The sequence below is a fragment of the Neophocaena asiaeorientalis genome, unplaced genomic scaffold, assembly GCF_003031525.2.
Source record: "Neophocaena asiaeorientalis asiaeorientalis breed wild unplaced genomic scaffold, Neophocaena_asiaeorientalis_V1.1 scaffold130, whole genome shotgun sequence".
Lineage (NCBI taxonomy): Eukaryota > Metazoa > Chordata > Mammalia > Artiodactyla > Phocoenidae > Neophocaena > Neophocaena asiaeorientalis.
The window spans coordinates 14,078,146-14,092,425 of record NW_020173397.1 but is presented as its reverse complement, the minus strand read 5'-3'; the positions used below and the strand labels follow the sequence as shown (position 1 = coordinate 14,092,425).

The 14,280-nt window shown below is 50.8% G+C and overlaps 1 protein-coding gene across 1 annotated transcript in view; it reads right to left on the bottom strand.

The window, feature by feature from the left end:
* Window positions 1-14,280, bottom strand: part of LRIG1 (leucine rich repeats and immunoglobulin like domains 1) — a gene marked incomplete at its 5' end in the record, with an annotated part of 119,192 nt that overhangs the window by 55,160 nt on the left and 49,752 nt on the right. The gene's annotated exons all lie outside the window — the stretch shown is intronic.

The window sequence follows — 14,280 nt, the reverse complement described above, 5'->3', positions numbered from 1 at the left end:
CCCCCCCCCATTACTAAAGGCCCTACATATCCTGTAGCAAAGAAGGCTGCTTACCTTTAGCTCTGGGTTTTCTGAACTTCCTGACTACAGAGAAGTAGTCAGGATGGGCTGGATGCATAGAGGGATCTGCAGTGATTCTCCACCTTCACTTTGGAAAAAGCCTATTCCCCAATCTACCTGTTGGCCACTCACAGGTGAGCAGAGACCAGGAGAGGCCTTCTCCTGACACACCCACGCCAGTTTAAGGACAGTTTCACATCTAAGCAAACCGAGGCTTGCAAAGCTGCTGCTAGAAAGCAACAGATAAGGATTCAAACCTGGACAATGGGACCCCGGGGCCCGCACACCTCCCCTAAGCCATGCTGCCTTCCACGGGGTAGTTTCTACAACTGCTTTCCCTCCTATAACAGCCGCCCAGATTTTCAATAAGTCAGGGACAGCGAGTCCTCTCTCTTGGCTGAAAAGAGCCAGGCCCTCTAGGAAGCCACAACAGATCATTTCTGTTATTACTTGTCCCAAATGAGTCCCTTTACCTTGACGATAAATGTCTAAAACTATCCAGTATCTGCCCTATGCTTCGACTAACCCATTCATTTAGTCCTTCATTTATTTATTCAGCCAAGCGTGTATGGGGTGCCTGTTAGGTGCAGCTGCTCTAAGAAAAAGGTAAACTTGACTGTAGTATGGTCGACCCCCTTTCCCCACCCCCCAATTCCCAAAAAACACACCCTGGAGACACAGAAAGACAGAGATGTGATGGGCACACTAACAGATGGGGCCACAGTGCTGTGGAGGCGGCTGGGGGAGGGACAGCCATTCCAGACAGAGGTGACAACACGAACAAGGCCTGGAATCAGAGCCCCGGACTGTGTGGGCTCCCATCACGAGCAGCTTGATGTAAAGCTCGAGGCAGGAAGTGGGGAGATGCCGGGAAGAAAGGGAACCAGGGGCCAACTCTGAAAGAGCCCAAGACTTTACTCCTTAGGTGACACGAAGCCACAGGGCTCCTTCCTTCATTTCTTCACCAAATACTGACTGCGGGGCCACCACAAGGCAGGCACCCCACTGGGTGGTAGGTGTGCAGTGGCAGGCGGTGAGGGTAGAGTTCTACGGGGCTTATGTGGGAGGGAGGATGGAGAGGAAGAGAAGGACCAAGCCTGGACGCCGCTGGAGCCAAGGCTGTGAGGACCCCTTCAGAAACAAGGTGTGGGTCCCAGGTTTGGCAGTGGCCAGGATGAGCTAGGGTGCTAATTAAGCAGCTTCTCAACATGGGGGGCTCAGTGGGCCCACTAGACAGAACTCACAAGCATCTGAGCCCCTGCCAGGAACCCATGAGAGACGTTCTCAACTAGAGATGGACGTTTGTTCCAGAGAACACGCAGCCCAGGTGCCGCCCCAGGCCTGCAGGAGAGGAAGTAGCCGTGTGTGTCCTTGACCCTGGTTAAGTGTGGGTGATATGGGACCAGGACCTTTCCTTACAGCTGAGGCAACAGAAACCCAAAGTGGAGAGGTGACTCGTGAAAGACCCTGTAGGGGTATGTCTGGCAGAGGCAGGGCTAGAAGCTGAGCGGGAGGCCAAGTTCACGGGAGGGATGGCTCCTCCCCGTTCCTCGGGCACCAGCACCCACTTCGCTGAGAACGGCTTGCATTCTGAGTTCAAGAGATAGGAAGCACTTTGTTGGGTGATGTCCTGACAAGAGAATGGTGTAGGGCGGTTTTCCTGCCAGCACAGAAGTCACCCTAACACCCCGTGTCCAGCTGGAGGTGAAGAGAGACTGGACCAATATTCTCTGCTCAAATGCCCATAAAGGAGCAGCTGTATGAGAAGCAGGCAGGGTCCTCACCAATGTGCTTTCTCTTCCCCAAAGTGACCCATGGGACCACTAGGCAGGGACAAGATGAACCTTGGCCTCAAGGTCTGATGGTACCCACAATGCACAGCAGCACTTTGCTTTCTTTGTTATTTTCTTTTTTTTATTCATTTATTTTTGGCTGCGTTGGGTCTTCGTTGCTGCATGCGGGCTTTCTCTAGTTGCGGCGAGCGGGGACTACTCTTCGGTGCGGTGCACGGGTTTCTCATTGCATGGCTTCTCTTGTTGCAGAGCACGGGCTCTAGCAGTTGCGGCTCGCGGGCTCTAGAGCGCAGGCTCACTAGTTGCGGCTCGCGGGCTCAGTAGTTGTGACTCGCGGGCTCTAGAGCACAGGCTCAGTAGTTGTGGTGCACGGGCTTAGCTGCTCTGTGGCATGTGGGATCTTCCTGGACCAGGGCTTGAACCCGTGTCCCCTACGTTGGCAGGCGGATTCTTAACCACTGCGCCACCAGGGAAGCCCAGCACTTTGCTTTCTGAATCCCTCTCTCCCTGGACAATTTACTGAGCCTCCCAGGAGCTACAACTGCTTTTCAGGGAACGGGGGAAAGTGAAGACAGGCGTAAGAACCACAGGCGTGTGGCTGTTTGGAGCCACATAATTGCTGGAGCATCCCCAAATCACGGCTCTTGCTAACACACACTAGAGAACGAGGGAGGCAGGCAGGGGCCGGCCTGGCCTATAAGGAGCCTCGGGTGGTGAAAGCGTTTATCACTGCTGTCGGCAAGGCCAGGAGGAGAGGGAACCCCTGGAATGGCCAGTCCTCACACGGATTCCCCAAAACGAGGCAGAAAAACTTCACTCTGCGTGCTGATAAACACTGTTTTTCTGCATACAAAAAAGAACCACACATGATTTGGAGAAAACGTCACATTCCCAAAAAGTCCAAGGGAATTTTTCCCCTTATTTCCAAAATTCTAATTACTCTTTGTGACTTGTTGAAGGGGCCAATTCCAAAACAACCCTCACAAAATACCAACAGATAATTATCCAAGCTGAACGTCAGCACTAGAATTCTGCTGTATTACAACACAGCTTTTGGGTGGGGTTAGAGGGAAAGCTTCACTTTCTATGGCTTATATTTACGTTTTCTTTTTGTTTTTAAGAAGAGCAAAGCCTGACTTTCGGAATGATAAAGAAAAAGGTTTATAAAGAGTCTGAGGTAAGTTTTGCCTATTGTTTCACTATAAAGAGGGTTTTCTTCCCCCACCATCATAAATGCTTCTTCTCTGATTTATAGGCGGAATGCAAGTGAGAGATGGGTGGTCTGCCTCTCGGGGGAAGGAGATACCCCAGTTGAGGCGGCAAATCCACAATCAAGTTCTGTGATCACCCAACGACGTGGTCACGCCTCACCAGGCCAAACACGCTGCCCCACACACGACAAAGCCAAGAGCCTCTCTCACTCATTTTGAATGGCTAACTTTGCAGTATCTTCCCATTAAATCGGTGGTAAAAGTGGTAACTAAAACCTTTCACAGGCCCCTCCCCCCCGAGAATCATAAATGCTAAATTAAAGGTCAGCCTTAGTATTTATTTTTCCTCTACTTGGAGAGAAAAAGAAAGAAAGAAAGAAAGAAGGTGTGAAAGTCAAGAAGGCAGGGGAGCCTGAGTATGTTAAGTGACAGGTATCAGAGGGAAGGAGAGAAGGGGACAAAACCTTTCACTTGCATGTGCCCAGCTGTGGCTCATTAAAATTTCTGCCTGCATGTTGAAAGGAACTGGTGAGCTTAAAAAAAACAAAAAACAAAAAACACCAATGTCCCTCCCGCAACAGCCCTCCAGCCCCAAGGTTCTCCTTTAACCTGCCCTGGGATGTGGCCCGGGCTTCTAGGCTTGTTCAAGTTCCCCAGGTCCTTCTACTGTGCAGCCAAGGATGGGAGCCACTGCTAAGGTATTTGCAGAGTGCTTTGCGGCTTGCTGCACCTGTCCCAGGTAGAGGAACGGGCGATAAGAGAGGAGGGAAATCAACACTCCTGGTGCACGCAACAGTTCCCATAGAGGGAATTAATACACGAGAAAGCTAAGCTAAATCACACACACATACACACACACAAGGATGGAGATTATCTGTCTATCACAAGAGAGCGAGCCACACCACAACAGGTATCTGCAAGCAGAGTCCATTTTCAGGGGACGTGAAGAGCCTCTACCCCTGCCTCCGACACCAGGCCTCCCGGTTCAGGGTGGAGAATACCCACCAATGCCCCTTGGAACACAGCAGCGCAAAGCAGGGTCAGCTCCATCCATGCCCAGAAGGCCCTTGATGGGTCAGGGATAGAACAGTGTCTCCAACCTGGTGCACTTTCAGTAGACACCAGACCCTGTGCTGAGACACGGAGTATTTAGCGGATCCTCACAGCCAACACCATTGCACGAGTGGAGCCAACTGAGGCCCCAGAGAACCAGGACAGGCGATGGAGGCAGGACTCACATCCAGATGCAGTGGATCCAGAGCCTCCTCTTAACCACTGTGCAGAACTGCCCCCTCTCTATAAGGCGCTTATGATGTCCGACACACTGCAAGGTGAAGACATCCACTGGCACCTGCCTTCTCCCTGTATTACTTGGGGAAGGAGCCCCGGTCTTTACAAACTGATTCACAGCAGCCCGCCTCTCACAGCCCTACCCACTGATGAAGAGCTTCTTTGCCCTCAAAGACCCTACAGCCATACAGCTGAGCAGAGACCAGCAGCCCCCAGAGAGGACCTCCCAGGAGGGCCACCTGGCTGCATCCCACAGCCCTGCCATCCTTGGTAGCACACAATTCCCCCTCCTGGTTGAAGGGGTTGGGAAGAAAGAACTACAAATTGGCACCTTTATTTCAGCCGTTTGGGTTTGAAAGGCGTCCAGGAAGTGAGGAAACTGCGGAGGAATTCGCCTCGAAGTGATGTGTTGGAGGGCAGAGGGCCACTGTCTGAAGAGCTGCTGGCACAACTGAACAGGCCTGGGCGCTGCAGAGACCTGACGGCAAGGCGAGTCTTCCTCCCTGCACCCTTACAAGACGGGCGACCAGAATCAGTCAGAATAACCCAGCAGGGTGTGTTTGGGGGGGTGAGGGGAGGGTCAGGCTAATCTTCAGGGCAGGAGGACTCCCCGTCACTCTGCATCAGTTAATGAAAATCATACCGAGGGCTGCCCAACGTTCCGAGGCAGGCACACGACTTGAAGAGACGCCCATGCGTGGGGTGCAGCCTCTCATCCACACCAGAGCCTACTGGCCGCAGTCCCAAGGCGCACCCCTCTTAACACAATTTGATATGTCAGCACGTGAAAATGACAAGACCCTCCCAGGCCCCCAGACCACACATTTCCCTGTGTACAGTGAGCACACAAACCCCAGAGGTGCAGAGAAATGAGACCAAGACTCACCTCTACCACCTCCTGTGTGACCTCAGAGAAGTGTCTTGCCCTCTCTGTGCCTCAGGCGTGTCATCTGTACAAAGTGCGTAACAACAGACCTTGTGCCTCCTAGGACTGCAGAGGCAATATAATGAGGTGAGGCCTGGGGAGGCACACAGAGCAATGCCTGACAACGACTGTGTACCACATACAGTGACCGCTGCAATTTTCCATCTCAAGAGGCTGAACCACGATGAGACTGCTGATGTTTTGACCATTTTTGAACTAGAAAATCTGGCCATTTCGCATGACTCGACTTAATTCACTGGGTAAACTAACCTGTCTCTAAAAACCCTTGCCTTTGAACAGGCAGGGGGAATCTAATAGTCCCTCCGTATTGCCCAACAACGAAAGGCCTTATGAAAGGAAGGGCTGGCATAAATACAAACACATTTCTTCCACTTGGGCTGTAAAAGCTGAAAATGGCTCCCAGGTGTGAGCAGACACAACTGGCCTGGCCTTCTCTGCAAGGTCACCACGGGGGTCAAAGTCGAGCTGGCCATTTTCGGATTAGGTGCACACGCTGGCGACGCTTCCCCCGGGGTAAGTGGATTACAGAAGCCACCTGCAGGAAGTGGGAGTGCAGGGGGAGGGGGAGGAAACGGCCTGGCTGGAAGGAGGCTGTGGATATGGGCGGGGGCCAGCTCCTTTCACACGGGAGATTGTGCAATGGACAAAGCAGCTCCGCTTCCCTTCCCCGCGCTGCCGGGTCACACGGCCCTGCCGTGCTTTCAGCACCCACTGCTGGAAGGAGGTACTTCCCTCCAAGACCATCCATGCTGCACCAGCATCCCCATTCCCACTGGGTCTTGGACTCTATTTAAAACTTACACGGTCATCAGAAAAAATGAGACAGAGAAGGGGAAGAAAAAAACCAAACACACAACAAAGGCCAACTCTCAACGACAGACCCTAAGCTACCGAGTTCCCAAAAAAGGCAATGACCTCCGTGACCAAGTTCCTATTGCACGGGTGAGCCCCTCCCTCAGCTCCCCAGACTCCACAGCTGGCATTCCCTTCCCTTTCGCAGCAAATGGTTTGCAGATGGACCGCTCATCTGGCTCCCTTACCACCCCCAGTCTCAAAGAAAGAAGAAAAAAAAAGGAAAGAAAAGAGAGAAGGAAAATGACAAGTCAGGACTGTGTGTAATTTGGCAGGCTCGCCGCGGAGGCCTCAGCGGTTCCTTTCCCAGCGAAAGGCTCCCTGAGACTCGGGGCAAGAGGCAGTCCGCACTACAGAAGTCCTGGGAAGCTTCCGGGACACAGAGCTGCTGTCTTTGTGTACTGGGTTTCCAGTAAACTTTCTATTTTGAAGCTCACTCATGGTGCCCAGAGTCTGATGAGCCTGCGGGTCTGAGAACCAGGGGTCCCGCTCTGCCTTCCAACAGAAGCTTCCTGGCCCTTCAGAGCAGCCTGCCTGTTGACAAAGGGGTAAATGGGGAGCAAACTGGCCTTAAAAGGGAAGCAGCCATGTCCTATGAGCCCTTCTCCCAGCACTCCTCCAACTGGCCAGCGTGTTGGCCGAGCACCTCACTTGCCCATCTTGCAGGGGGGAGAGAAAGGAGGTATACACCTTACAGGTCACTTTGTCTGGGAACCTTCCCCGTCTTGCACCCCATCAGCGACGGCGGCCAGGAGCCCCTGAGAACTTCCCAGGCCCTGGCTGGTATGACAACTGCCTGCTAACTCATCCTTCTCTGCAACTAGACTGCGAGTCCCTTGAGGGCAGGGACTCTGGCCCGTGGGGCACGTTTGTCTGTCCTGGGCTTCACGTGGAGCGCGCGCTGGCACACATCCCTGTTGGGCCCCCGTCTCAGCTTCCTCCACTTTCCTTTCATTTCTGGCGCTCACCGACAACCAGAAGGTCAGCCTCCCGGGGGCAGAAGGCCAGAAAACAGGAGGTGAGGATCGGGGCCATGACTGGACGCAGGGTGGAGGACAGGTGTGGGCCCCGAGTTCTGATTCCCCCATCAGGGCAGACGAGCATGGCTGTGCTCACCTTCTAGATGCTTCGCCTGGAACAAAGCAGCACCTTTCAAGTCTCAGTCGAGGGTAAAGTTGTATCTGATAACAGTGACTGATAATTAGCAGAAAGGTAAGCGGTGCTAAAAGCGGCTCCCGGCCGGGAGGCACAGCTGTAAGCAGAGCTGCTGATACCCGCGTGGAGATGGGTACAGATCTCCTGCCAGAAGAGGCTCCCTGCCTCCCAGGGACTCGTGAAGGTCTGATGGGGAGGCCTACGTGATCGCCAGTCAACAGTCAATTAAGCAGAGACAAATTGATAACAGCCGTGGGCCTCAAACCGCGGCCAGGGACAGAGCCGTGCTGCCCACGCTAGCTCCGAGTCCACTGCCCCCAGCACTTTGCTCGGAAATAAATACCTTAACCAGGGCTTGGAGCCCCACTGTCCCAAAGAAATGCCTGTGCCCATACCGGTGACAAGGGGAATTTGTCTAAATAATTTACTGCCTTCCAAAGGCTCAGCAGCGTGGTTGCTAAGGACACCACCCTGCCCCCCACCACATTACTACAGAAGCTCAGGTAGTGGTTCTCCAAGGGTGGGAGCTTCCCAGACCAGTAGCAACAGCATCACCTAGGAACTTGTGAGCAAAGCAGATTCTTTAGTCACACCTCACCCAGACCTGCCGGATCAGAAACTGGGGCTGGCGCCCAGCCATCCTGTGGCCCAGCGAGCCTTCCAGGTGATGCTGGTAAATGGTCTAGTTTGAGAACCGAACAGGTGATAGAGAGAAGCCATGATTTCCCAAGGGAACGGGTGTGACGTTTTACCCAGAGGAAAGAATCCGTTCACACACATAGAAATCTGGGCAAACGAGGCAGAAAGTGAGCACGTCTCTGAAGACACAGAAGAGAGGAACCGAAGCCCCCGGTTTACATCTATTTTCCTGTTGTGCTGCTTTCTGACTAGGGCCCTGGCTTCCCTTTAGCATCTGGGATCTGAACCGGCTACAGGCTGCTCAGGGAACACGGAGATTCATTCACACTTGACTTGGGGCCTTTTAAACACAGCTTTGTTCACAGTTTCTCCCTAAAGCGTTTCAGTCACTACTGACTCCACGATCCTGATGAGAGTGTGTCCAAAGGCCTGCAGCGAATAAGATGTCAACGGCCCAGATGGGGTTTACTTTTACACCAACGCCCAAGCTGACTGGCCTTCCTTCACCAGCTAGACTAACCTGGGTTCCTACTGGAGGACGCCGCTCAGAAGCAGGATGCAGAAAGAACTGCCCGTTGCCACATTTTCTATTAAACTTGATTAAGTCCACTCTTAACCTGATGATTCGTGGATGGTCCAGCAAATTCCCCCACAGGAAGGACGGACAATCCTTACCTTGGGGAGAGTTTCGACGTCCACCTCCCCTTGTACACACACTTGTAGTCCCCATAGGTCCACCTTTGTATCAGGACATAAAGAGCTCCACCGTCCAAGGTTACCACTCAACTTTGTAAGACCACGCACACACGCACGCAGGCACGCACGCACGCGCACACACACACGTTTTAGCAATGCTAGGTGACTATTCATTACTCAGTTTAATTTCACCTGAAAATTACCAGTCTCAGCTCGGGTCCTGAAGCCCAACCTAATTTTCTGAAGTTGAGTTCGGGGCCCCTTTATCCCTGGCTGGGCCCTCGGGGAAATGGATTCCTCTCCCCATTCCCAAGAGGCTGCCCAGATCCTCACTGCCTCCTGCTAAGGCTCACGCTTCTTTTTTTTTTTTTTTTTTTGTGGTACACGGGCCTCTCACTGTTGTGGCCTCTCCCGTTGCGGAGCACAGGCTGCGGACGCGCAGGCTCAGCAGCCATGGCTCATGGGCCCAGCCGCTCCGCGGCATGTGGGATCTTCCCGGACCGGGGCACGAACCCGTGTCCCCTGCATCGGCAGGCGGACTCTCAACCACTGCGCCACCAGGGCAGCCCTAAGGCTCACTCTTTAATTACGCTTTAATGTGAATTGATCTTCCCATTAATGAGCCTGTAAAAAAGACTGATCTGGCCCTTTTTTTCTAGAGGGTATGCTAGGCACACGGAGAGTTAAATACTGCTGTTGATTTTACTTCCCCAGCAGACCTAGCCCAGAAGAGCTCCCTCCATCCCTCCCGGCCTCGCCTTGTGCTCCCTCAGCAGCACCCACTTAACTGGCTCCCAGTGGGGTCACAGACGGGACAGCAGGTTTCATTCCTTCCAGGTTTTATTCTCTGGAAGTTACCATAAAGCGATGTTAAATACGCCATCCCTTTGATTGCATCAGTTTTTCTTCAGCTAAGAGGTCACAGCAAAATACAGAACCACATAGTTCAACCCGCCTCTGATGTTTTCATTTAAATTTTTCATATTCTAAGTCTTCCAGGTACTTTGCTAACAAGAGAGAAAGATACTTTTCTCAAAAGAAAAAAAAAAAGATGAGTTTTCAAATTACTGGTTGCCAGGAAGCTGGGAGGACGGGGATAGGAGAAGTGACGGCTTCAGGGGTAGGGGGTTTGTACTGGGGATGATGGCAACGTTCTGAAATTCGACAGCATTGAGGGGTGCACAACAGTGAGGAGGTACTAAAGGTTTCTGACCATACACTTTAAATCCGATAAAACAGTGTTTTATGTTATGTTAGTTTTCTCTCGATAAAAAAAAATATAGGGGCTTCCCTGTTGGCACAGTGGTTGAGAATCTGCCTGCTAATGCAGGGGACACGGGTTTGAGCCCTGGTCTGGGAAGACCCCACATGCCGCGGAGCAACTAGGCCCATGCACCACAACTACTGAGACTGCGTGTCTGGAGCCTGTGCTCCGCAACAAGAGAGGCCGCGATAGTGAGAGGCCCGCACACCACGATGAAGAGTGGTCCCCGCTTGCCACAACTAGAGAAAGCCCTAGCACAGAAACGAAGACCCAACACAGCCCTAAATAAATAAATTAACTAATTAATTAAGGAAAAAAAAAAAGCAAATCCTATTTTCAAAAAAAATATATATATATATATATAGTTTTCAGAAAAGTTTTTTTTTCCCCCCGAAGATTCGAAGTAAAAGGTATTTTGATGTGTTTTCAAATGCAACATAGAACCTAAGAATTTTAACAGCACAACGACAAAGTCACAGGTAATTGTGTGCACGGAATCTTAGCCTAGATCTCCTACCTGATCAAGGCCACAGCTTGGGGGAGAGGGAGCGGCAAGGCATGGGTAGGGGACAGGGTCCAAAACACACCACCAACTGGAAAAGAAGTTACGTGAACAAAGCCAAGGGCCATATGGGAAATATGCTGCAGCTAATACCCCTGAGACAAAGCTGCTGTGCTTTTAAAACTAAAGTCGATTTTACAGCAAGCTTTTTATTCCTAGGAGTGAAAAAAAAACGCAACCATTTCCACTGGAACCAATCTCCTCAGTGATACAAGTGCAGTAACACCACAGGAAAACTGGAAATTTTTCTTCCCCAGAAACGTCACTTATGCATCTTATGCATCACACGAAATTACTGTTGCTGTGGGAATCGTAACTTGAGTTTCCTGGACTTGGAATTAGAAAAAAAAAAAAAATCTCAAATGTGAAAATCTACCAGCAGATTCTGTCCCTGTTGAACGAAAGTCTGTTTCTTTTTCAGAGAACTGTTTTATCAAATTTAGCTCCCTCGCTCCAACCCAATCCTATTAAAAGCTTTCCTCGAGTTTAATGCTTTTTGGTTATTAAGGACAAATGGCTTTGGCGTTATCTACCAAACGCGATGCAAATAAAAATCCGCTCTTTGACAAATACTTTAATTGAATTTGATTCCTTTAATCAGAAAGTATTAACCAACTGAAATTTTCCTGAAGGACTCCAGTTCCCCAAACTCTAGAAAACTCTGTTTTGAGGCCCTGATAGTAAAGCCGGACTTGAAACAAACCCTTTTCCCACACAAGCCCTCCCAAGTGTGACCTCAGCAAAGAAGGGCACTGGTATCTGGGGGATCAGAACACTGTCTTGTGAGTGAGGAACCAGGGTTACTGACAAGGACACGGGAGACAGGAAACCAAACACAGAGATGAAGAGCCGACTTCTACAGGCAAACAAAATCCAGAGGCAAAAGTCCCTAACTACAGGTGTCTGAGCTGAAAACCACAAAGCTGCTACTTCTGAAAGACGTAAGGCAGCAACAGTGGTTACAGGACAGGGGTATTTCTTTTGTGACATTACTGCCCCAACTCTCAGTTTCTGAGTCACAGAAGGAATATACAAGCTGCAAGTGTACTTTTACCACGTGTTTCAACCCCTTCACTCACCAGATGAGGAAAAAGCACCCTGTCCCACGTCACAACACCGTCAGAGACAGCGCTGGATATATGCCTGGTCCCCCCTGTTCCCTGACCCGCCTGCCCACAACCTTGTCCCCAGAAAGCTGTCCCAGCTCCTCTCATTCAGACAGCCTCAGCCATCTGGGCCCTTTGCACATTCTGATTCTTTTTCTCATCCTCCTCCTGCCCACAAAGGGGAGAATCTGGAGACTAAGGGCTACCAGCGTCAACGTTGATGAAGCTAACTGACCAACCACATTTGCAGACATCATGTCAGGAACTTCCCACACGCGATGGCACTGAATCTTTCCGAGGTCACTCTGGGCCCCAACTGCACGGGCACAGAAGGTACTGACTAAATGTTTGTTGAACGTGTGACACCTTTTACCGCTATGGTTCTGAAAAGCCACAAACACACCAGCAAAACATGCTCTTCAAAGCCTGGACGGCTGCAATCACCATGTGGATGGAGATGTGAGAAAATCATGTTCGTTTGTTGCCCGCTCTGCTATTTTCTCCCCTGTCTTTTGCACGCCCCACTCGGGAAATACAGGAAGGCATGAAGGATGAGAGCAAAATTATCTATAATCCTGCTACCCCGATGTCACCCTGCTAGCCTAACTCTGCAGGCACTAGATCCAGGGGTCTAAGATTGGAGAACACAGGCCCCTCAGAGAGAAGGAAGATAAAGACCCTTCAGTGTCTGTACTTTGAGAGAAATCACTGACCAAGTCAGATGGAGACCAGCTTCAGGCCAAAGGTAGTATCTGCCAATACGAACCTGCATTTTCCAAACTGAATCAAAACCAGGAAGGAGTCTTTTTTTTTTTCCTTTCCTACTTTACATATTTTAATGCTGTCTAATGGAATAGCAGGAACAAGGCCAAGCAGCCCCACTGCTCCTGACACTTCGGCCAAGGAACAGAAATGTATTTTTAGTGAGCAGAGCATGGCCTGATTCAGAGCACCACGGGCCCTCGGGGCAAGGACGGGTCACCTGCCACACTCCTGCCTGCTGTGCCGGGGGGAAGAGACAGGAGCAGTGAACGAGCATTTGGGCCCCGTTTTGGTTCACCTCTCGATTTCGCACCTTACAGGAACTCAGGCAGCCTTGGTTTCCTGTCTGGTAACACAAAGATGTTCTCTCTGGCCCTGGCTTCCCAACCAAGGGGAGGGAAAGCAGTGCTTCTCAAACTTGAACAAGTAGGCAGGTGGCCAGCAGCCCTTGTGAAGGCAGCTTCTGACTCAGCAAGGCTGGGATGACACTTGAGATCCCGCATTTCTAACGAGCTCAGTGCCGATAGGACTCTGCTGGTCCAAGAACCATCCTTTAAATAGCAAGGAGTTAAAAGCGTCTTCCGGTGCATTGCTCTATACACATACCAGGATTGACATGTCCCTAACTGGCCTCAGGTAAGGGTGACTCATTTAATTTAACGAGCAATGAGACACTTTCCAGATGCCAGACCCCTCAGGCCAAATGGGTACAAAAAGAGAGTCAGATCCTTGACTGTCCATCTTGGGACAAAGAGCTACGTCCTGTCCTTTGCGCCAGCATTTCACAGGTACAAGAAGTGACTCACAGACCCTGTGGCCTTAAAGGTGAGATCGTGCCAAGGCCCAAGGGGCCAGGTGACAACTAGCTACCAGCCAGCAGCCCGCCGCCATCTGTCAAACCCCTCCTCTGGCTGTGCAGGACGGTAGGAGCGTCATATACATCACACTCGCCTTGAACCTCGGGCTCACTGCCCCCATGTGTACAGCGGGCCAAGAACACATTCTGCAGATGAGGAAAATGAGGTTCAGAGAGGTGAATCTGTCTGTCCGGGACACAAGGCTGGGCCACGATTCTAACCTCCTGCTCCCCAACCCCACAGTGCCTTGAAAAGGGTTGAGCCCGAGACCATGTTTCACAAGGACAGGGCATCTCCAGAACGCAGGGCCTGTGGCCAGCAAAACCCGGAGATCTGAAAGCTGCACCAGCCATCAGACGGATGACTCCTTCCCACCAGGTCCCTCTGCTTGGCTCAGGGTCGACAAGAGATACCCACAGGTGAGCAGACCAGTTATAACACCAGCAAAATCAAAATCAAATAAAAACCAGTGGGGCTGGAGTGGGAACAGGAAATTAGGTGTGAAGAGGGAGGCGCTCTGCTGGGGGAGCTGTCACTAAAATCTGGTCTAGAAAATTGTTGGACTTGTGACTGGTTTATCTGGAAAGACCTCTGGGCGAGTTTTAAACAAGCAAACGCCTCCACCTGACTGCTGAAGAAGTGGGGTAACTCTCAGTTACCTCCCCTTCTTTCTCATTTAACTCTCTTTATACCCTTTTTCATCTCCAGTGTGTTGTCTATAATAATCGACAGGCTGTATGTTGTCTAACACTTGACCATGACAACGAATTCCTTACTTTTATATTGATTTCAGAAGGCTGGTGGTTTTTTTTTTTTTTTTTTTTTTTAAGCCATGAAAGTGAGTGGAGTCACGTTCCCAAATTCATTACCACAAAGATGAGCCTACTGTCTTATCGTGTACACAGCTTCTTTTAAGTTGGGTTTATTCACTCAAATTGCAGCTTAACCACTAGGACAGAGAAATTTAATTCTATGTACCCCTGGGCATTAAAAAGATAATTTCCCCCCAAATTAGAGATGAGGCAAAACTTCTGGGTTTTAATTCTACACACCCCAAAAGAGCAAGCAAGGCTTTCGTTATAATCAT